Below are 22,810 nucleotides of genomic sequence, written 5' to 3'. Positions count from 1 at the left end.
GTCAGCTGCAGAGTGCTGTACCTCAGTTTTACAAATGAGTGTCCATCCCAAAGTATTTCAGAGAGAGCAAAAGAAATTTGAAATGTTCCTACATATGCCAGGATTTCAATGAGCCATAAAGATTTAGAAACACAATTGAGGTTATTTCTACAACTTGAAGCCAGGAACACAATACTTCAAAGTACAGAAACCAGTCAACAAGATCTGTAATGGACTTGTAAGGACAAGGCTGAGTCCTGTTGACATTTCTGGGTTTGAAATCTGTCACAGGAGAATGTTTTTACTCAGACAGGGTTCAAAGCTTTATGTCTCAAGAATGTACTGATTCTCCTTTGGTTTTAAGCAATAAAGTTACATATATTTTCTTTCCAGGTTATAAAAAATATTAAAGATTATTGTGTTTATACTGTAATGAGACTACACTGAATTCTTGCAGCTTTGGGCAAGTTTTTGAACATACACATTGAGCAGTGACAGGCAGTTTGTTCTTTAAAGGTCTGAATTAAAATAAGTGTATTTTAAGGAATATTTAGGTTTCTGACTGTAGCTGATTGATTTGGTAGAGATTGGTGTAACAACAGTGCCATTTTATCAAGGCCCTGGTTCATCTGGAGGTTCCCAGAGGTACTGCAATAAAAGGAACTATAGCCTAGGCCTCTCCACTGTGCTAGAGGGAGAAAACAAGGCTTTTCAGGACAAATAAAATGTGGTCAGGCAATAGCAGAGCTCTGGCATTTCATTTCAAAAAAGAAAATAAAGAAAAATCTTCTGAGTGGAAAAACAAACCTGTTGGACATTTTTGCAACTTTGCAGGTATGTAAAGGATGCTGATGCTGCCATGAAGTACCTGCATAACTCCAGATAGGAGCTTTTGTATCATAATTTGTTCAGCAGCTATCAAAATACCTCATTTCTGAAATGAAAAGCCCTCCTCATAAGTAGCAGGACTTTCTTAAAGGAAGAATAAAAATTTGATTGCCAGAAATTGTACATTTTAAGAGACCTATCAACCCAACCTAGACTTTTTGACAGCTATGAAAACAAGCCAAGATTGTATTAAAAAGTGGTATTGTGCTAGGGCTAACCGTGCCCTGTCAGATGTATTGCATATACCCTGCTGTGTGCCTGGATATTTATGGATATGCCTATACAACATATCAAATCAAGGGGAAAAAAACAACTTACGGGAAGGTGTGCTAATATCTGGTTGTCCATGGCTAAAAGATACAGCATGAATGCATTGTCCTGGCAAATGAAAGTGAGGGACATAAGTGACAGGTTATTCCCATAGTAACTCAGTAGTTCGAGGACATTTATCAGTACTACATATCTGCTGGAGGAGTGGATGGGGGATTCATTCATCTTAGTTTCCTGTGGTTGCTATCTGCTTGGAAATCACATCCATTGCTACCTGTGTGGGGAACCCTGACAGTTGGGGACAATTTGAGTTATTTGAACCATGCATCTCTCCACTTGTCACCAGGATGGGGATTTACATTTGAAATTGGAATTGGTTTATAACCTTGCAGAAATGCACAGGAGTAATATATGGATCTTATCAGTATGTCTGGCCAGTTTGGAGTTCCCACAGAAATGTTGCCACATAAGGATCTCCTCTGAGGTACTCAGATATCAGTGTGATTGGCCTGCCAGACAGACCTCTGTATTGGAGAAGCAAGGTCAGTGCTCCTGGGACAGCAGAAAACATAAAGATTCAATAATAATACCTTATTATTCTATCAAATGGTATCTGCAGAGCACTTTAAAATCATTATGCGAAGGACAAAGGATGCTGTATATACAGAGGGGTAAAGGCTGACATTTCTACAGTGCATATAATTAACAGAATTCCATGCAAGTTTGGCCTTTGGAAAAAAATAATCTTTGGCTGCACACTGGGCATGTGGAGCCTCCCTCCACACAGGGAACAACTAAGGCATCTACAGAATCAAGGCTATTGCTTTGGTGGTGCCACCAATGTCCTCAAAGTTCCTGAGATTCAAAGATCTGTTACTACAAGTTAAGGGCTTTATGGAGACAAGAAACAGATGCAATACTTGATAATTTTTGGTTTTAGTGCTTCTCCAAGCACCTTTTGACCTAGCTGAATTTTGGTGAGAAGCTAGAATATGTCTAGGTAGGAATATCTTCCCTGAGCCAGTTTATGGGAAGTGTTCTGATTCCTCTTATTAAGGGGTGGTCAAAGGAACACTAGTTAGCATGGGTTTTATGAGTTTCTGCTAAGAAATGGACATTTTTTTCTGACACTTGTGCCAGTCCTTCAAGTTACCCAGACTGCAGATTAACACACTACAAAATGAAGCACTTGCTGCTCCATGTCAGGGTTCATCTCTGTTGTTATGCAAAAGCAATACAGGAGATGATCAGAAATAGTCACCCGACCATGCCCTTATTTCACACATTATGTCCACATAGTTCTCTCTTTGATCACAGTGTAGTTTTGTGTCCTGCTCAGCAGTCAAAAGTTAAGGGCAGTGTGTAGCCTAGTGTGGAGAACACAGGGCTGAGCTGTGGTAATTTTACATCTACTCTGAATTTGCAAGGGTTTGATAGATTATTTCAGTCTATCCCACCCATTCATACAATGAAATTAATGAAATTGGCTGACATTCATAGAGGACATTGAGATAAATAGAATAAAAATACCCCTTAGCAGATGCATAGTTTTTTTGTATATTTTTTCCCTTAATGATGTACTCTTTCCAGAAAATGTGCCCAGGATGGGAGTAGGTGATATACTCAGACCCTTGCCTCCACTATGCAAATTAATTTCTAGTACCCTGGAAAATAGAAGTACAGTACCTCTTTCATAAGATAGATAATTTCTATAATGAATGGTTGTCATTGCTGCATGATAATTCATCAGGATTTGGGAAAGGCATAGAATGCCAGAAAACTGGCAAATAAATCTGATCTTGTTTTTAGAACTGAGACAAAAGAAAACATATTTGCTGATGTGAACAGTAATTTTTACCTCCGACATAAATCTGTTGAGAGAACTTCACTACTAATATGTCAAGTGAGGTAAAGAGCTCTCCTAGAAATCAAAAACATCTTTAGAAACTGACTAGTTTTAAAGTTTTTAAACCAAAATATTTTAAAGTAAAATCAATGACTGACACTGTGCTAGCTTCAGGTTTGAAGTCAGTATCAGCGAATTCAGTCTGTGAGAAAAAAAATTGTATAATAGGTGCAAAGTGGCTAAAAAGGAAAAATGGCCAGCAAATTTTCTGAAGATTTTCCAGATGAAGGTAATCAGATGTTTGAACTTGTTGACCAGGAAAGTTGGGTAATGTCTACATGTGTTGATTTTCAAATAGTGGGACAAGTTCTTGAACCACTTAATGTATCCGGACCTGCTTTTGAGATGGAAGTTTGACTACAAATCTCAAGAGATGCTTGTCAAACCTGAATTATTTTGTGATTCTAGGAAGGAGGGCCATCAAAGGTGAAAGATCAAAGATCAAAGATCATTTTTTTATCATTCAAAGACATCTCTGTAGCTTTGAATGTGTTAGTGGCACAGGTGTTTTTCTGTTTCTTTGCTTCCAAGAATGAAGGACAAGGCCACCTTCTCTGACAGCCCTTTGAAACAGTGTGAGAAGAGGTCAGATAAATTTGCTGACACTCATATTTAGCTTCAGCTAAACATTAGCTGATGTTCACCTTCTCCAAGTTATCACTGCTGTAGTGGGGATTTAGCACTGTCTTTTCTGTACCAGATATACCCATGTACTGTTGTGGGTTGAGATTCTTAGCTGGAGACTTTCCCATCCTTACAGGTTCTCTTCATGTGTAATGTCATTGCACTTGCTGTACATGAACAATTAAGGGAACTGTTTACCAGTCACTTCAGAATATCCCTGTTAAGGACGAGATTAATCCTCCTGGGTCCTCAGCTCAGGCTGTACATAACAGCAATAGTATGGATACAGTGGACAAATCCAAACTGCCTGAAGAGTCAAGAAATGGGCCAAAAGGCTTCTCCTATTTTTTAACTTTCCTCCCAAAACCACTGTGATTTGCTTCAACACGAAGCAAGACAGCCAGCCAACAGATAGGTCATACAGACAACACTTACATACTCTGGAATTCTCTTACCATCTGCTCGCAGCTTTCTCATCTCCACTCAGTTCTATCCGTTAATCCTTGCTTCCTTTTCCTACCCATGACGTGAGTGGAGGAAGCATGTTTTTCTGCTTATCTCCTTGTTTCTGCACCAAGAGAAGGCAGGATTGTAGGTAGGAAGTCACCAGTGTGGGTATCAGGACTGAGGTTTGCGAAGAAGGCTCGTTCTGTCTATGCTGTTCTTGCAGAGGTAGCTGCATTGAGCCAGAATAGCCATTTAAGGGCTCCTCAACCCTCACAACAGTAGGATTCCTAAATCATGTATTCTTCTCAGGTTTTCCTGATGTTGGATCTAGGTAGTCAAACAGTTCTCTTGGCCACTGCTCTTTTGCACATTATATTGCCTTCGCTGACTCTGATCTGTGCCATTTTTGGTGGCTCCACCTGCTATGGCTGTGTGAGATGTGCCTTGAAAGGTTTTCTCTCGCCTCTCCAAATTCACACCTGCTGCATGAGTCCTAGTTCATCACACTTTAGTAAACCATCCACAAATATGGAGTGAAGGGTGTTTGTAGCAGAGGATTGTCTGAGCCACGATCTTCTGCTGTGTCAACTTCCACTGCACTTGGGTGGCCTTCAGCTGACAGGAGAGATTTGAAGTTTCATGCTATTAGAATAGTTAAGGAGCTTTTCACAGGGAGAAGATTTACTGTGAAGCTTGCAAAGTAGATCTTTATAGCAGTTTTCTGAGTATATTTTTTGAACACCTGTGTGGCTAGATAGTACAATCCTCAGTGTATCAGCAGGTAAAGCAATTATGTATTTTAAGTTGGTTCTTAAAAATGCACCTAGGTCTGTAAAAATACTTTTATCCTTTGCATATAATAAAGATGCAAGACCTTTTCACCTGCTTCTTATCTTCCTGTTGCAGATAGGGCAGGTGGGAAGGAGGCCTTCTGCCACAAGAAGGTGAACTCTGAATTTTGTACGTGATCTGAAGGACAGAAACAGTTAATTCCTCTGAATGCATTCTTTTCAGTAGAGATGGCTTTTGAAAACAGAATTTAATGAAATCCAGTGTCCTTTTCATAAAATATTTGAGGGAAATGTTGTATGATATCACTTGTCAATCAATCCTGTGCTATTGTTGTTTTTTCCCCCACCCTTTTCATCCTCTTTTCTTTTAATTGACATCTGCCTGGAGAAACATGAACAAATCACAAACTGCTTTCTTAACTAGGATATTGTGGAACTCTTCTCTTTCAATCTGTGAATTTTTCTGCTGATAAAGATAGATAAATTGCAAAGTCTATATTAATAGGTGCAAGGGGCAAGAAAGTGAGAAGAGCTTCAAAAAGCATATGCAAAAAAGATCCTGGAGTATATTGAGAGGATGCTTTTTGAATCATATTTACCCTATTACTAATAAGTTTTAAAAATAGATGCCAGATACTGCAAACTCTAAAATCATCAGACAATTAATTTGCCTTTTCTCTACAATAGATCAGACTCTAAATCAGGATATACTGAACATCTGCACATTTGATGTTCTCTTTTCATTAAAAAGTGGTGATATTTCTAACAGTTCCCAATGTTTTAGTTGAAATTTTTAGTGTTTTATTTATGTGCCCAGTACTTTTCAAAAATCAAGTTTAGGACATGTATAAAAGTCTATAGTAATATTTCCTATTGACTTTACCATTCATTTCCATTTCACTGTGGAGTGAAACATTAATCTATTTTACATTTTCTAGTGTTCCTGTAATTGGTTTTACTGCACTTATCTAGGACCTCTTATAATTCCCCATCCCTGGAAGTGTTCAAGTTGAACAGGACTTAGAACAACCTGGTGTAGTGGAATGTATCCCTGCCCATGGCAGGGGTGCTGGAACAAGATGGTCTTTAAGATCCTTCCCCAACCTATATCACTCTGTGATTCTGTGGTTTATCATACTCAGTTAACCTCACACTGCCTCACACCTGGCTTTAGCTGCTCTTTCAAACCATTGGTACACAACTGAAACAGGAGATGATAAAGATCCAGCTTAAGCACCTCATGCAGGTTGTGTAACAATAGGTGAAAGTAGGTGTGGGTCAAAGGATTGCTGGGCATCTTTAGCAGAAGAGTTACTATGCACACAGAAACTGTTTTCTTTCCAACAGTATTTTTGATGATGGCATTTTCTATCAATAGTCATATGAGGTAGAAAGATTCATTTTAAATTCAAACATTATAGCCCACCGGATTAATAAACAACATTTGTGAAATAATAACTCCTCAAATGTGTTTTTTACTCAGGAGATTGGACACTGGTATTGAACAGGTGTCTTTTTTCAGGATCTGGTGGTGATATATGGCCCACTCTTTGCTGAGGTATTGATGTACAGGGAGCCAGGCTGACGGATGGGTTCAGCACACGTAAAGCCTGGATGTTCCTACTGCAGTGTAAAGTTGTATAACACAGCATGGACAGATATTTCTCTGGGAGGTTCTTCAGTTCTGAGATTTGTGTTCTCTTTTCTTTTTGTTCATGAGTAGTGTAAATAAATGTGAAGTCTGTAGAAGATCTTTAAAAATATACACAAATCAAGAACACAGACTTAAAATTTTCATCAGATTTAAGTATCAGCAAGGATATTTAACTAGACATCATAAGCTCTGTTTTGCTCAAGACGCTTGAGAAGGCAGGAATTTCTGAGTGAAGAAATCTGGCTTGAGTCAAGTGTTGCAACAAAATACTAAGAAAGTACTATTTGGTTTTAGAGTGAAAACTAGAACACTTTTTTTTTCTCCACTAGTCACTCATATGTTCAACTTTACAATACCAACATGGAATGAATGTGTGTTCACTGTGTGTTCACAGTGACCCTGCCAATTTCTGCTGATTTTCAGACTTTATCATAAGATAATTGGAATATACTTTCATGGTTTGACTGGGAGAAGTCTAGGTGAGATCATGGTTAGTGCATTTTGACTGAGGGTTCTCTGCCCTTCATAGGTGTGGTGCTTCCATCATACAACTGTAAGTGAAATAAGACATACATTTCTTCCCAGTGGTAATAATGGGTTACCAGCATAAGTATGCCTAATGCCACTACTGCTGTTCTTCCCCTGTTGTAAAGGAAATAAGATGCAGAGAATTCTGACACTGATAAATGAGTTTAATTGAAAACTGAGTTCTATGAAACTACAGCCATATAGGTAACTAACTGCTCTCAAAATTGACCAGGGCATGTAGGTAAAGAGGTTTTTAAAGCCCGAAATAGTGGTTCTGCACAATGCAGGAAAGAAGGCAATGAGGGTATGACACAGTCCTGTCATCTCGTCAGGGACCTTCAGCTCCACATCCATTTTATAATTATTTAAACCCACAGCTGTATAATTGTTTTGCCAAAAAAGACCCTTTAAAAATAGTTCTTTCAGGATTTCAGGATGAATATTTGGGCTACATTGAACATCATGGTCTCTTGAGAGGGACCAATGTGCTTTTAGCAAGGAAACATATATTTTGTCTTGGAGATACATGCATCCACATGCCTATTTTGCTGGTGTTAAGGAGAGCACTACATTACTGTGTAAAGGACAACATGGCATTTGGATTTGACTGGTTGCAATCCATGAAAAATCTGAATGTGAATAAGTGTTTAATGATATAAAACCACTGCCTGGACAGGCCTATCAGCAGGTTTGGTTTTATTTCATCAAGCGTCATACTTTAGGGCTGCTGATTGGCAGGGAGCAAAGTGAAAGGCACCAAATCCACAGCACAGCTGGCCATCAAAAGATGATGAAGGCAGACCTGAGAGAGATTAATTTGTAAAATAAAAGATAAAAAATGCATCTGAGCAAGAGGGACAGCACAGAAAAGAGGGTAAAGAGTGAAGGCAAACAAAAGAGGGAAACAGCAAGACCAGTGCTGAAAGATGAAGATATGGTGAGGAGATGGTTGGAACTGTGGGAGCATGGTTGTTGGGGCTGAGGGAAGAGAGGAGCTGAATTTCTACCCATGTTCAGAAGCTGCTTTTCAATAAATGAGTATATGTATTACACGAAGATAAAGCAGTGGAACACCTACTTTCACCTTCTGTTTAACAGGCTCCCTGTGACTTAAATCTGTGTTAAGCCTGGGAGTTCATGTCCTTGACCTCTTCTCCTCATCACTGTCTAATCACCACTCCTTGGAGCCAACACTTTGCTCCATCAGTTGCCCACAGACATTCCTTTAGGAGGGTGTGGAAGCAGTGGTGATAGAAATTGATCCCTGGGGAGATACCATTAGTACTGTGGGAAGGGTGTTCAGGCTGATGGCTGATGGCTGAGTTGCAGAGACACACTCATCAGCCTGGGTACTCTTGCCTCTTTGTTCCAATTAAAGAGAAATTTTGTTGGTCTTCTCTAACTTTCTGTTTTATATGTGCACTGAAATGGCCTCCAGACTAGCACAAGAAGGGAATATTGACAAATCAGTTGCTACTCTGTCACGGAGTAATACCAAGCAGATTCTATACTTGTTCTAATCACACCTTCAATTCACAGTGACAGATCAATTCTCAAGGGGGAACTAGCCAGGACAATTATGAAAAATGAGGTGATTAGGACCATGATTAACTTTAAAGGCTGTTTGATGGGATGGACTAAAACACTGGTCCTGCACAGGACAGCTGGAAGAATTGCACAATGTGCCCGATAACACTGTCCAAATGCTTCTTGAGCTCTGGGAGGCTTGTCCACTTCTCTGGAAACTCAATATCTAAGTCTTAATTTTACAGGTTGGTTTTAATTTTATGTAGAAGAGCTTATTTGCAACATAGTTTAGTAGATTATTTATGAATATAATCTCATGTCTAGATTCTCTGAGGTTCCTTAAAAATTTGATTTAGTTTAGTTTTTCCTTTGTTGTTGAGAAACATCTGTCTTAGGACCTGAATGTTAACAAAATCTGAATCACTGTATTTACTGGGTTAGGGTGCAAGGCATATAGCTGCGGGAGTGCTCCATGTTTGCTTCATCTGCAAAATGCCTACTTACAAAACAAGCATCAGTAATTTTACTGGATGTATTGAGGAGAAGGAATTTAGCTTTAAAAAGACAAGTAAAATTAAACTTACAGCTCTGGGAAGAATGCCAATCTTTAGTATTAATAATTAATTCCATTGTTTTTAATTCACTTATAATTACATAAGTTGATTTTTCTTTATTGCTAATTAACAAATATTTAATTGCTTTAGCAATTCACTAATGTTCTTGATGACAAAATATTTAAAAGAGGATGCAGTGCAGAGAATGGCTTTAAAGGATTTTGAAGGGTTTTTATTTTTCAAATTGTAGTTACTTAATGCCAACCAGCACTTAGAATCTGCAAAAATCCCTTGTTTGCAGAGCTGTGTCTTGAAAAATAACTAAAGGTTAATTATTGTATCTATCTCAACTATTGTAAGTCATATGTTAAATTAAAAGCCTGTATAAAATCCCCACAACTCCAAGTGACCTGGACAATTAGATCAGTAACCTAATTTAATGGTTTCATAATTTCAAAGATTTTTGAGGTCACAGAAACCATTAGCTTTTCCACCTTGACCTCCCATTTAATGGAGGTGATGGAATTTCATTCATTCCCAGCTGGAGCCTAGAAACTTCTATGGACAGCTCTTACCTTCTGAAGATGCACCAAACACGTTAGGATACTGAGATCCCATCACACAGCTGTACTTAAGTGGTTAAGTGTATTCATTATTAATACCTAATTCACTTTAATTTTCCTAGTGTGAATGTGTTTAGCTTTACCTTTCAGTCTTTGGTTTGTGCCTTTCAATAGTAAAACAGAGCGTACTTCGATTGCTGTCTTCTCCTCTTGGATTTATTTATGCACTCAAAGTTTTTCTCTTGTCTTTTACAGTACTTTTACTTTTCTTTGCATTTCATTTACTTGGGACAGGGAAGTTAATTGATCAATTTCTCTATTGATTTCAGGTTACTTCTGTTTTCTAGCAAATGCCGGCCAAATTCTGATGACATAATTTTTTTTCTACTTTTTTCTGAATTCTAACACAGGAAAATAATTTCAGTTTCTCCCACCACTGCTCTTTCCTTTACTAAGAGCTGCTGTTTAATTTTGAATTCCTGGACAATATCTATAAATTAAAACAAAACCCTTCATTGTCACTCAGTCCGAAACAAAAGCCTGTCAGTTAAAAATATACATATATTTAAGGGTCACCTGCTCTGCTCCTATAACTGCTGATAACAAGCAGATGGGAACCAGCTTACTTTAGCCAACTTTTACCTTTTGGTCCAAGTGTTTTCCATTATTGTGTAGCTACTGATCCTATGTGAAAAGAATTCTTTTCTGGTATTTCTGTGTTTGAACCAGAAGAGCCATGATTTAATAGATGTGCTTATAGCACATTATACGTTACAGGCGTCTTTTCAAAGATTTCAAAGCCACATCTTGACAGTTCCATTTTTTTAAAAAGGTGCCTTTAATAACCGTTTCTTGCTGACTTAAGAAATGAGGGAAGAAAGTGTAACTTCAAAGTGTTGGCAAAATAATACGAATTATACAAATGTAGTTGTAAAGTTGTTTCCAGTTACAGTAGTAGTAAGTTGAGACTGATAGCTGGTTTCCTCTATTGCGAGTGTTTCCAATTTAAAATGTATCTTTTGGAGTTGTTCCATGCTGTGTTGCTATTCTAGAACAAACCAGTTCATTCAACTGTATTTTTTAAAAATATTGGAAGCAAAACAAGAAACAATACAAAAAAATACTAATAAGTATAGTAACTAGTTAAGATACTTCTAGTTCTTTCAGCTAAAGTGCTGAAAGACAATTAACACAAGTGGAATTAAAGAGATCTGTAAAAATTAAAATCTGAACGTCAGGACTCATGTCCCTCAATACAGGGTTGATAAACTTACTGACAACTTTTCCATACATACTGTTACAGGCAGAGATGTTTTTGCATGCTATGCAGTATGGCAGAGTAAAAGAAGGTAATGAAAGATATTAATATTTAAGTAGTTAATCATACATTATTAATAGCATTTTAAGTGGCATTAATTAAGACCCTTGCGTACCTTTTCCCATCACTCCTCTATGTTGCTGATCAGACTAATCATGTAACCTTACTGTACCATTGTCCTTTGACCAGGTGCATAATTATTATTAATTATTATTCTTACTGCTGGCACTGGGATCACTGGACTTCCCCTTCAGCACCGTTTTCACAGTTGAAAAATTTCAAAATAACGCAAATCAGCCCATGGACCCCTGTAGATTTTTTTCATTTATTCCTCTTTTTCTCCCTTAGATCTTTATTCTTTTCACTCTTGTACATTTTCCTGTTGTTGCTCTTTCCTTCTTCTTGTCTTCCAATAGCAAGGGTGGATTTCTAACACTGGGAAGGGAAGATTTTTGGTGATGAGGACACTTAAGTCCAGGCACAGATTATCTGCAGTGATTGTGGAGTTTCATCATTCTGAGAACAAGTTAAACAAACACCTTCCAGGCATGACCTCCCTGTAGTTAAGCCAGCCTCGGGACAAGGAGAGGACCTAATGACCTCTAGAGATCTTTTACGGCCCCAGGTTTCTGTGGGTGGAATAAAGCAGGTTGGGCTCACCCCCGTGATAGTGACCTGATCTGTCCCATGCTCACGTACCTTGCAGTGGTGTATAAATCCAGGAAGCATCCTGACCTTGCCTAAAATACAATGCATAGCTGCCTATAGATATGTGCTGTAAATATATACACAAAGCTGTACACTTGGTGTGGTGCTTGGGGGCACGGTTTGGTGGTGGACTTGGCATTGCTGGGTTAATAGCAGTTGGACTCAGAGGTCTTTTCCAAACCTAAATGATTCTACGATTCTACAACTTCCCCCCTCAGTCCTGGAAGTGTATTGGCAAAAAGAAGACCTAACAATGATTTAAACTGATCTTCTGAGGTCACTTTTCAATGTGTTTATTTTTATTCTTGGTCAACTGCAATAGAATTCAGAGACATCGTTTGCTGGAAGTCAAAACAGAAGCACACCAATCTGTTTACAGTGTTGCCAAGACTTAAAAAGATGAGTTCTTACTAATGATGTGAAGTAGGCATAATTCTATGCCCAGAAAAGGATTATATGCTCTGACAAGGCCCTTCTGTTAGTGTTTTTTGGGCTAGCAAGTACTTTGTGTATTGAAACCAGACCCTTTCCATTCTCCAATCGTAACACCTGTTCCTGTTGCACAATGTGAGAATTTGTGTTTTCCTCATCTGTACACACTCTGTGATTGGTCATAGTCCTGACAAGTAATGAACATAAAATCACCACGGGTTCATTGTTGCAAAGTGACTTTTCCTTTACTCCTCCCTTTTGCTGCTTTCATCCCCAGCCCTGCAGGAAACCTTAATGAAGGGATTGAAAAACAGGTAAAGCTCAACCCCCATCTCTATCCCCAGTCTCAAAACAGAGACAGGTGTTGCATTATGCAGGGAGAGTGTTTTCTTCAGTAATATTATCCTGGGAATTATCTTAGAGAGATTGACCTGTGAATAATAGCCAAGCCTCAGGGTTAGCCTCACAGTAATTATCTGCTAGACATTTTCACTAGCCGTATCCTTTCAGGTCAAGAGGCAAGCATGAGGACTCACATCCATACTTCATGGCAATTTATTATTCAATTACAGTGACTTTTGAACCTGACCAAATGTAAATTGAATTGTCCTTCCTTTAAGATGTTTATTTGTAAGAAAAAATCCAGGGAATTTAAAATGCAAGATTCGTAAGAAGCCCAGAGAGTATGCAGAGTCTGGGACTATAATGAAATATTTCAGAAGTTTTCTATCCACGCAGTTTTGGAGGGATCTGTACTTCACAGATAAAGACTGTGTCTTTGTAGCAATTTGAGTTGTTCAGTGTCAGGCATTCTTCAGTAAGCCAGGTCATGACAAAGAAGTCACCCCAGTACAAGCACCGTCATGCACAGAGAGGATATTTAAGAAGAACAAGACCGTCATGACGCTGCAACTCATGAGCTGTATTAGCCTGGCTCTATCCTAAGCTGCAGTCCCAGGCTGGGGTTCATCCCAGCTGGAAGGAGCTGGTAGTATCAGATCAACAGTCAGAGGATTTGTGTGTGGCTAGCTCATGTGAAGGTGTACTCAATATCCAAAGTTTAAAGAGGGATAAATCCTACCCTATGCATGTTCACAGTAAGTGTCTCCTTGTATATCTCTGACCTACCCTCAATTTTTGCCCAATTTTACTTGGTTAAATCCTGATTGTGAGTCTCTTCTTGGACCCAGAGTTCTGATGTGGTGGGGTACCACAGCTCTGTAAGCAAAGTGTATGCAAAGCTCAGGGAAAACGGGTTAGATGCTGGAGTAAAAGTACAAATACCATGGTAGCTCTTTTTCTGTGAGAGAAAACATTCAACCTTTATGATGCACAGGCAGCAGAGAACTGTACATTGTTAACAGCTGCTGGGTAATGTAAATTCCTTTATTCTGTCAAGGTCATCGGCATGAAAACCTATTGAAATTAATCCTTAAATGGACCTAATCCACCTGAAATCATAACCTGCAGGTATCTTTCTTAATCTGACTTACTGCAGGAATGCCTTAGACGATGGAGTGGGAACTCATTTGAAAATGCACTTGAGTTGTTGTTAGTTATTGATATTCTGTGTTTGATTTTGATTTTGCATGGGGCTTAGCTTGCATGGGGAAAAATCAATAAAATCTGTTTCAGTTTTGTTTATAGTCTGTTTCTCCCTCTGGCTGCCCAAACAGTGGTGGTTACATATCAGGGTCGATTCTAGGACATGAATGTCTAAAACCAGGAGGGTTTAATTTGATATTTTTTTTTCATCCTGGGTTTTATAAAGGTTTTGTTTTGAGATAGTATGAAAGAGATTTCTTAACAAAATGCAAGTTTATTTTGGAAAGGAAGATGACAGAAGCCCGGCCTGGATTAGGTGCATCTGATCAAATGTAAATATTCACAGCTGAGACAGTCGTCACAGACTGGTTTTTTTTGAGTCATTGGAGAGAAACAAGCACATTCAGGTTGAAAGATTTTTCATTTCAAAACAGACACCTAAAATAAAACCACATAATATATGCCTAAAATTCTCTGTTTCTCTCTGGGGAATGAAAAGCACCCCAGGGTGATAAGTTTGGAGAGAGACTGGAGATGACTAAAATGATATGATTTTCCTTCCCATCTGACTGGGATCTCTCTCTATCACTTGTGCTGAAATTGCTCCACTGTGCAGAAGAGACACCTTTCCTTGGATGAAAAAATCAGGGCTAGAGATTAGTCTCCTAACAACTCAGCTACACGGTGAGGATCCCGTTCTTGCTGGTAGCTTGGCTGCCTGGCCTTCTTGCCTGAAAAGGGGAAGAACTTCAACAAGGAGGAAAGAGAGCAGTCCCTTCTAAACAGCCTTTAAATTGGTTCTGAGATCAATTTATAGGGAATGAGTAAGGTCCTGTGTTAGCAGAAACGCTTTCTCACTTCTTTTTGCCGAGCCAGGTTTGAACCTTTATCTTTTCTTTTGTGAAAGTTTAGGTCAGTATGTTTCTGCATAAAAGAGTAAGGAACTGTGCAAGGTACCATTGTCCATGTCTTGAAAAAGCAAAGAGAGCGTTATGAAGTGTGTGGATACTCAGGTTGAGAAGGGCTGGCCAACCTGGGAAACTCGAGATAAACCAAATCATTGCAGTTTTTAAGTCATGAATGTGGACAGTGTCAAGGGGACATACTCTCTTTAGTGGCATCCTCTGCTCTCTTTCTGGAGACAACTGTGATTAAATTTTATGCATGGTCTTGACAGGTAGCAAAGAAAAAAAAAAAGTGTATTTAGTAGTCTTTTAGACATGACACAGGAGACCTCACTGTAGTGGAAAATCCGTAAGAGAGGTCGCAGAAAGTAAAGCTTGACCATGACTATACAGAGGAAGTGTCAGAAAACAAGGCCTGTAAGTACATCCTTTCTTTGCCAGATAGAACAAATTTGTACTGAGTGTGTGTGAGCCTTAAGTCCTTGCTGATGGTATGTTTGGATCTTATGGTTAATGGCCATACAAACAGAGTATTTCAGATTATTTAGTTAGTTTGTTTGCTGTGGTGTGACGTTCACATATTTTAACAGTATTCTCTCCCAGAGAACGAAAAATGGGAACTAGAAAAACATTGACATAAAATATTTCTGTGGCTTTTTAGAAACTGTTGGTTTAAGCCTGCTGGCCTAAAGAAATAAAAATGCAAGAGAAGCAAGGAAAAATCCAACCTCCACAAAGGAAAACATAATATATCTGTCCAAGCAAAATGTTTCAGTTGATCCCATTCTGTGGTTTGTTTCTTTTCTTTCCTGTTCAGCTTTGCGGCTGCTGTTCTTCTGAAAGGGGAAACAGTAAGCAAGCTCCCTCAAGTCAGTCCAAGATATAGTTGCTCCTTTTTGATTTTTTTGGGATCCAGCCTGTGAATCAAAAAGGGAAACAAAGCCAGAGTCTTGCAAAACCCCTTCAGAACCAATGGCTGCACTGTGCATTAATGATAATGATAGTGGATGATATTTTTATTTTGCAGTGAAATATAATATTACTTTATTTTAAACCTGAGACAGAGTTTATCCTCATGACAAACCTATGCTGGCTGGAGTGACCTCATGAATGAGGTCCAGTGTATGGGATTGCTGCCCTGAAAATATATAGGGAAAACTTGAAAATTGAAAGACGATGAAGACAGCAGTGAGAAAAAGCCAGCAGAGCAGCAGTGAGTAAGGTATTGGCTGAGGAATAAAGTTTGATTATTAAATTTAACTAAGTATGTAATACTACATCTTCTTACACATAAATAAGGAGGAAAATGCTTAGTGCAGCAGATTTGGAGAAGTAATAATACTAATTTCTAGGAAGAATTTTATATCCTACTATAAGATAAATATTTTCTCTTAATAATAATAGTAAAAAAAGCACCCATCACAGACATGTCCTGGCTAGACTAGATTTTAATCAAATGCCCACTAGAGTGATGTAACATTGAGCTTTTCAATTAACATTTACTGTTATCATTTAAAAGACAATTTAAAAGACAATTAAAAAATATTTTTGCCTTTCAAAGAAAATAAAATATTTGTATTTTTTAGCCTTTAGGTAACTTGATTGTTCCTTTGAGTTTCTGTGGCTTAACTGGTAAATAATGAAAATGTATTTCTGACTTAAACTCTAAACCTTAAACCTTAGACCTTAGACCTTAGACCTTAAACCTTAAACCTTAAAACCTAAACCTTAAACCTTAAACCTTAAAAAGTAATATGTGAAAGTTAAGAAGGGAGGAAGCAGGCATGACAGCTGAGAGGCTAAAAGAAACCTCATTGTAATCTTCATTGTTTTAAAAAAACCCCAAATTTTTGTAATTCTTTAGCTATGTTATCAGACAAGACTTAGAGTAATTCTCACAAAAAGTAGATGATATATAGGTATTTAATGTATTCATGAAAGTTGTGCAGAATATTGGCAGAAGTCAGAGCCTGGAGTGGAGAGTTCCACATGAGGGTTGCTGAGCCAGAGCCCCCATTGATTTACAAATCCAGTGAGCAGAAATACGTGCAAGCCAGCACCTGTGCTGGGCAACTGTGCTATGTACATCAACACATGTCAAAACCAGGCCTCTCATTAGTTCCCACCTCAGGCTGTGTTGGATACACAGGAAATGCATGTCCAAAAGTTGGACATGACTCACAAGGAAACAGGTGAAAAACCTGATGCTGTCATTGCCAAGCCAAGCAGCAAATTTATTCTGCCTGACATTTCTTGTGACTGGACTCAAGCTCCTTTTGCCCTCTGCAGCAGAGCGAAGGCAACTCCTCCAACCCACCATGTTATTACAGCCAACCTTGCAAGAAAATAAGAAAAGATTTCCTAGATTTGCCAGCTAACAGACTGGCATCTGTTTCTGTTTCTCTGCTGGCAAGCTTTTTGCCTTTTAGGCCTTTGCTGTGCACAGGAGGGATGGGACTTTACATCCACAGGGCAAGACCCTGGGCTGAGCATCAGGAGAGGAAAGAACTGCTTTTCTTGATCAGGTCATTCCAATCCCATGACTTGTTTGACACCCAGCAGTCCCTGATTACTGAAAGGCTCTTAGAAGTTAAATATTTGACCTTACTCTGATGTCTAAATTGCTCTTTAATTGCTTTATTTGTAAGCCAAGAAGCTGTATACCTCTTCCACATTCTCAATGAGTAGCTAATTAGAGAAGATGTGAGGTTTTCCAGGCAGTAGTTTATCGAGATGACTGTGCCGAGATCCGTAACTGCGATACAAGTAAACAGTCCTTCTTCCATTGATACAAAGAGTGGTGAAGCTGATGCAAACCAGCTGGGCCTGGTCTTACAGTTTATTTAACAGTAAACTATCTAAAAATATTGATTTGCACTGTCTGTGCTTCTGCTCTCTGCCTCTGACCCGTGGCCTCCTCTTGTGTAAACACACATTCTTTGGTTGGTGAGAGACATAATGATGGTCTGGTTCCATAAGCTGAAATCAGGTTTGTTTAAAAAGCCTCTCTAAGGACACTTCACCCACTGATGGTCCTTATAAATCTGACACTAATAACAACGTTGTGACCTGCATGGTAGTGTGGTAGTACTGACCCAAAAAAGGCACAGGCTCAAACAACACAAAGATCATTTTAACACCTTACCATTTATACACCAAGAGATTTTGAAGTTTAAATTGCAATATAAAAAAACTACTTTGATGCCAGGGACCTGCAGTGGAAGTGGGTGGCTCAGTATGGAAGAGCAATTAGCACTTGGTTTGGCATACCCTGTGTCCTGTGATGGCATTTCTGTGGCAAAGAGGAAAGGATGTTGGTTGAATTTTGAGGGGCGTGTTCCTCTTCATCTAAAAATTGAGGACCTGAGTGCCTTGGTTGAATGACTGTCCCTTTGGCACCTATTATCCAGTCCTGCCAAGAAATATTGATCAGGACAGGATAACTGGGGGCCATATAGGGAAGAGCACTAATGTATGCCCTGGGGTACAGGTATTTTGGAATATTTAGGAAACACTTATTTGCTGCAAAGATAAATCTAGGTTTTGGTGGGAGTGTGCAATGGACTAAGTTAGTTGGAATTTGAGGCACACATTGCTGCTGGTGGTTGGAGGGGAGAACGAGGATCCTTAGTCGCAAAAGGGCAGAGTGTATGCTCAAATGAGCCTTTTCCAGGTAATTCTGTCAAAAACTTCCATTCCTTTTTCTTTCTAGTAGAAAAGTGGTACTTGCTTTTACATTCCATCCAGGAATGGCTGGGTGAGGACCATACCTCTGTGATATGATTACATCTTGCCCTTCACCCTGGTATCTCTGTAGAAAAGATGTAAATCATTTCAGTCCTGCTAGCTGAATTTCAAACCAGGCTGTACTTGCAGAAGTAACCAGTCCCTCCAGATTGTATTAGCAAAGGACTGTATACAAACCTCCTGCTGGAGCTGGTTATCACAGGTTGCCTCCTTCTACCGGTGAACCTGAATCTGAAGTGGGATGTTAGAGGCACTCTGCATTTTTTTTAACAAAGTACATAAAGCCTAACACATTGGCCAGGAGTCACCTGGGCATTGAATGAGATGCATCTGAGGACAGGTGATATCAGTTTCGTACCTTTGAATAGGCTGCCCAGGTAAGTGGTGGAATCATCATACCTGGAAGTGTTCAAAGGGCACGTGGATATGCCACTTGGGGTTGTGGGTTAGTGGTGGCCTTGGCAATGCTGGCCTAACGAGTGGACTCAATGACCTTAGAGACCTTTCCCAACCTTAGCCCTTCCATGATTCTATTTCCCCTCCATGACCTGTTCTAACAAGTTGCCTTCTGGAGATACCTGTTTCTACTGGTTCAAAGAAAAGCCAAGGGAGACTTGCTTGTACACAGAGGTCCAATGTAAATTGATCAGCAGCCTAATCAAAAAAACCCAATGTGAGTTTACAATTTATCGTATTCATACCTTTTTTTAAAAATCACATGTTCAGAGTTTAATGCCCAAACCGATTGTATCTTTCTGGAAAGATCAGATGGATTGAAAAAAACGTGAAAGGAATAAGTAAAATTCCTGGCATTGAAGCAAGTTGAAGGGAAATTTCCACTAAGCCGTATTTTTGGGTATTAGGAAAGCAGTGAAATTCTGCAGCTCCGGAGGCAGATTACAGGTGATTTCTTATGTGAATTTTAAGCCAAGCAGTGAAAAGCAGAGCTAACATTCTTGTAGCCTGCTACAGAGAAACTGAGATCCTTGTCACTTATTAAAGTTTTATTTTGTTCCCCCACGAACAAGGCAATTAATTATTTAGAAAACCAATCAATCAGGGGTTAGATGTACTAATCAAACACATTTCAGCTGCTAAGTATTGCTCACTTAAGACATGGATCAGCTGTAGGATGCTCTGTAGACCATTTAGATTAGTATTTTCTGACAATGTGCTTTAAACCCCCTTGAGGTCAAATCTTTGACACCGTCTGCTGGACCATGTGGAAGGTTGAATGCCAGACTGTCTGACAGACTGTAATTATTTTCTGTCCTGTTGCCCTTTCTGCAGTCATTAGGGGATCAGATTTCTGAGAAAGCAAGAAAAGTTCCTTGTACTGCAAGCAGCTAATAGCCTGAAAATGAGCCTCTTTTGTTATGTTGATGATTTGCCACTGGATGTTGTTTGAGGCCCAAGATCGATTATTTAAGGCTAACTCCAGTGGTATCATGTATTCTTGGTCTTGTGCGGCTCTGTGCTTTCTTGCCATTTCCCTCATGCTGACAGATGTGTGGTCTGTATTGAAGTGCACTTAGTCTGCTGGTGGTACCTTCAGCTGCTCTGGTAAGGACAGATGCCAGCGGGGAGCCCCATAGGAGTGCTGATCCAGGACTCTCCAGCTAGATGCTGAATGAGCATGAGGAGGTCTAGATTTTCTGCCTTTCAGGACAATGCCCTGAGTGTTCGCAGAAATAGCTAAGCGAAATTAAGACGACATTTCCCAATAAATAATTGAAGAATGAGACACATTGTTTGCAGTCCTAACATGACTGCAAATTTAGGCTATTGCCTAGCAAGTTACTATACGAATTCCCCTTACACTGACCCCTGTGGTAATTGGAATTTCAATTATTCATTTTCAATTACAAGCATAGCATGATGATCACAAATGTCATTAAGTATTAAATTACATCTAATGATGGATGGATGGAAGGATAGATAGATGCCTCTCCAGATCCTTTCTTTATTTAATGCTGGTAAAACAAGCTCATGGTTTTTACAGAAGATCTTTTTAAAATACTAAAAGGATGGTAAAGTGCCATTTGTTTGCAGCAGATAAAACCTTGTTAATGCACATTACCTGAGCTCAGCGTTAAGTTTTCATCATCTGTGTCATTAAGATGAGTGGTCCCCAGTGTGTGTGTACACAAAGGCGGGTACCTTGGCCTGCAAAGAGTGGCAAGGCAGAGGGAGGCCATTTGCATCCTGCCTTACTAGAAATGATATCCTGGTGCTCGTAATTGGGATCTTAGTTTAGCAGCCTGTTCAGTGCCTTTCTATCGTGCCTTTGCAGGTAGAGCAAGTCTAGTCACACACTGCATTTTAGCAACCTGGAATCAGAGAATCTCAGAGTGACTGGGGTTGGGCTGATTTTTTTGTTGTTGTTGTTGGGGTTTTTTGGGGTTTGTTTGTTTGTTTGTTTAATGCCCCTGGCTTAGGAAGGGCTACCTTCCACTTGTTCAGTTTCCAAACCCCATCCAACCTGGCCTTGAAGATTTTCAAGGATAGGACATTCACAACTTCTCTGGGTAGCCTGTGACCATGCCCCACCACCCTCATAGTAAAGAATTCCTTCCTAATATCTCTTCTTTTAGTTTAAAGCCATCCCCTCTTGTCCTGTCATTTCATGCACTTGTCAAAAATCCCTCTCCAGTTCTCTTGTAGCCCTCTTAGGAACTGGAAGGAGCTCTAAGATCTTCCAGAAGCCTTCTTTTCTCCAAACTGAGCAACCTCTGTCACAGGAGAGGAGTTCCGTCGCTCTAATCATTGTTGTGGCCTCCTCTGGGCTCTCTCCAACAGGCTTGTGGAAGTCTTGTTGGGGAAATTAGTTGGATGAGGCAATGTCAGAAATACACTTGACCTGTGTTAGATGACCTGCCTTCACTTCTGTTAATTTCCATGGGCAATTTTTAAGCCCACGAGCAAGAAAGAAGTTGAGAACTGGGTTTTCAGGCCAGGTTTTGCCCTGAACCAGCTCTGAAGCTGCAGAGTGTTGTGGGAGGCAGAAAACCACACAAGTGCTCTTGCTTTGAAGCACATGCAAAGGAACACTTACCTCCTGCTTTAGCTATATTTTGCTGTTCTGCCTGTGGTATTCAGTCCACCACAGCAGGAAAAATCTATGAAAAGACTGTGAGCAGATAGGTGAGCTCAGAACTGCCCACAGGAGAGCCAGGATGCTAGTTGCAGCAAGGAAGAGCTCATGTTGGCTCTCAGATAAATGGGGACACGAAACACTGATTTTTGTGGTCACTGAGGCTGGCAAGCTGTGGGAGCACTGAGCAGAGGCTTGCTGCTGAAATCCAAGCTAGTTTAGCTTCTGTGGGAGGCAATGGGTGTTGACAGTTCTAAGAAAGATGCGTTGTCAGACTATGATCAATTTAATTAGACTGACAGAAATTCCTATTCTACATTCTTTGTATTTTTTTAGAGTAGTGCAGTAATCCCACTTTAGGGGAAATCCTGTTTCCACACTATTGCAATAAACTGCTGAACAATCAGGCACCCAGTCTAAAAAAAGAGCCTTGAACTATTGATTTTAACACGTGCATGGATGCCAGACTTCTGATCTTACATTTCTTGTGTCTTACTTTCCCTATTTCCAAAACTGATAATGATGAAATTTATTCAAGTGCTGTTGCGATACTTAATTATCCCACAACTGCAAGGTACTTTCACAACTATGTCTGAACATAAATAATGTCTATAAACAGTTGTTCCTGTCACAGTTAACTTTTAAGCAAAACAGACAGGAGACTCACAATTTTAAAATAGCTTGTTCACAGCTCCATATTGGCAGAGACAGAACCTAGAGCTTTTTCTTAAGTATTCCTTTTCTACCAGACCTTAGTTTCTTATTGTCCTGTGGGAATGAGGCTATTCTTACCAAGTCTACATATCTATAATCTACATTTACCACTTCTACTGGTAACCCATGACCTTTGTGCAGGGATATCTTTTTTCATGAATGCCACTCTTTCTACTGTCCAGGTTGGTTACTTTCCCATTTCCACTGCCATCTTAATCTTTTCTGTCTTCTCTCTTTGTTCCCGTTTTCTTTTTCACATATTCAGATATCACTTGTTTTCACATATGTATCTATACATGCCATGACTTGGAAGCATTCTTTTGCTAGCTACAAAGTGTAGCCCCATTTGATCAGCAGGCCTTCAGACTGTTTTCTTCCTTAGGTTTTATTTATATATTTATCCACTGACTCCTTTTTCATCCTGCCTTTCCAAAAACCTTCTTGCAGTGCTGTAGCAGCAGTTGGAGAATCATCCACCACTGTGACCCCGCGTTGCTGTTGCATGGCACAGCATTTGCAGCTCAGCCACAGTGTCATGAAGCTGATTAGAGTTTCAGGGCCTCAGTCTGGTTTGTGTCGCTGTCAGCATGTCCCAGGAATTGCTACCTTGCAGATT

General features: G+C 39.5%; 1 protein-coding gene across 1 annotated transcript in view; it reads left to right on the top strand.

Annotated features, from left to right (window-relative positions):
• Positions 1-22,810, top strand: part of TENM4 (teneurin transmembrane protein 4) — a 600,742-nt gene that overhangs the window by 95,896 nt on the left and 482,036 nt on the right. The gene's annotated exons all lie outside the window — the stretch shown is intronic.

The sequence above is a fragment of the Prinia subflava genome, chromosome 3 (assembly GCF_021018805.1).
Source record: "Prinia subflava isolate CZ2003 ecotype Zambia chromosome 3, Cam_Psub_1.2, whole genome shotgun sequence".
Classification (NCBI taxonomy): domain Eukaryota; kingdom Metazoa; phylum Chordata; class Aves; order Passeriformes; family Cisticolidae; genus Prinia; species Prinia subflava.
This window is presented reverse-complemented; position numbering and strand designations above follow the sequence as displayed.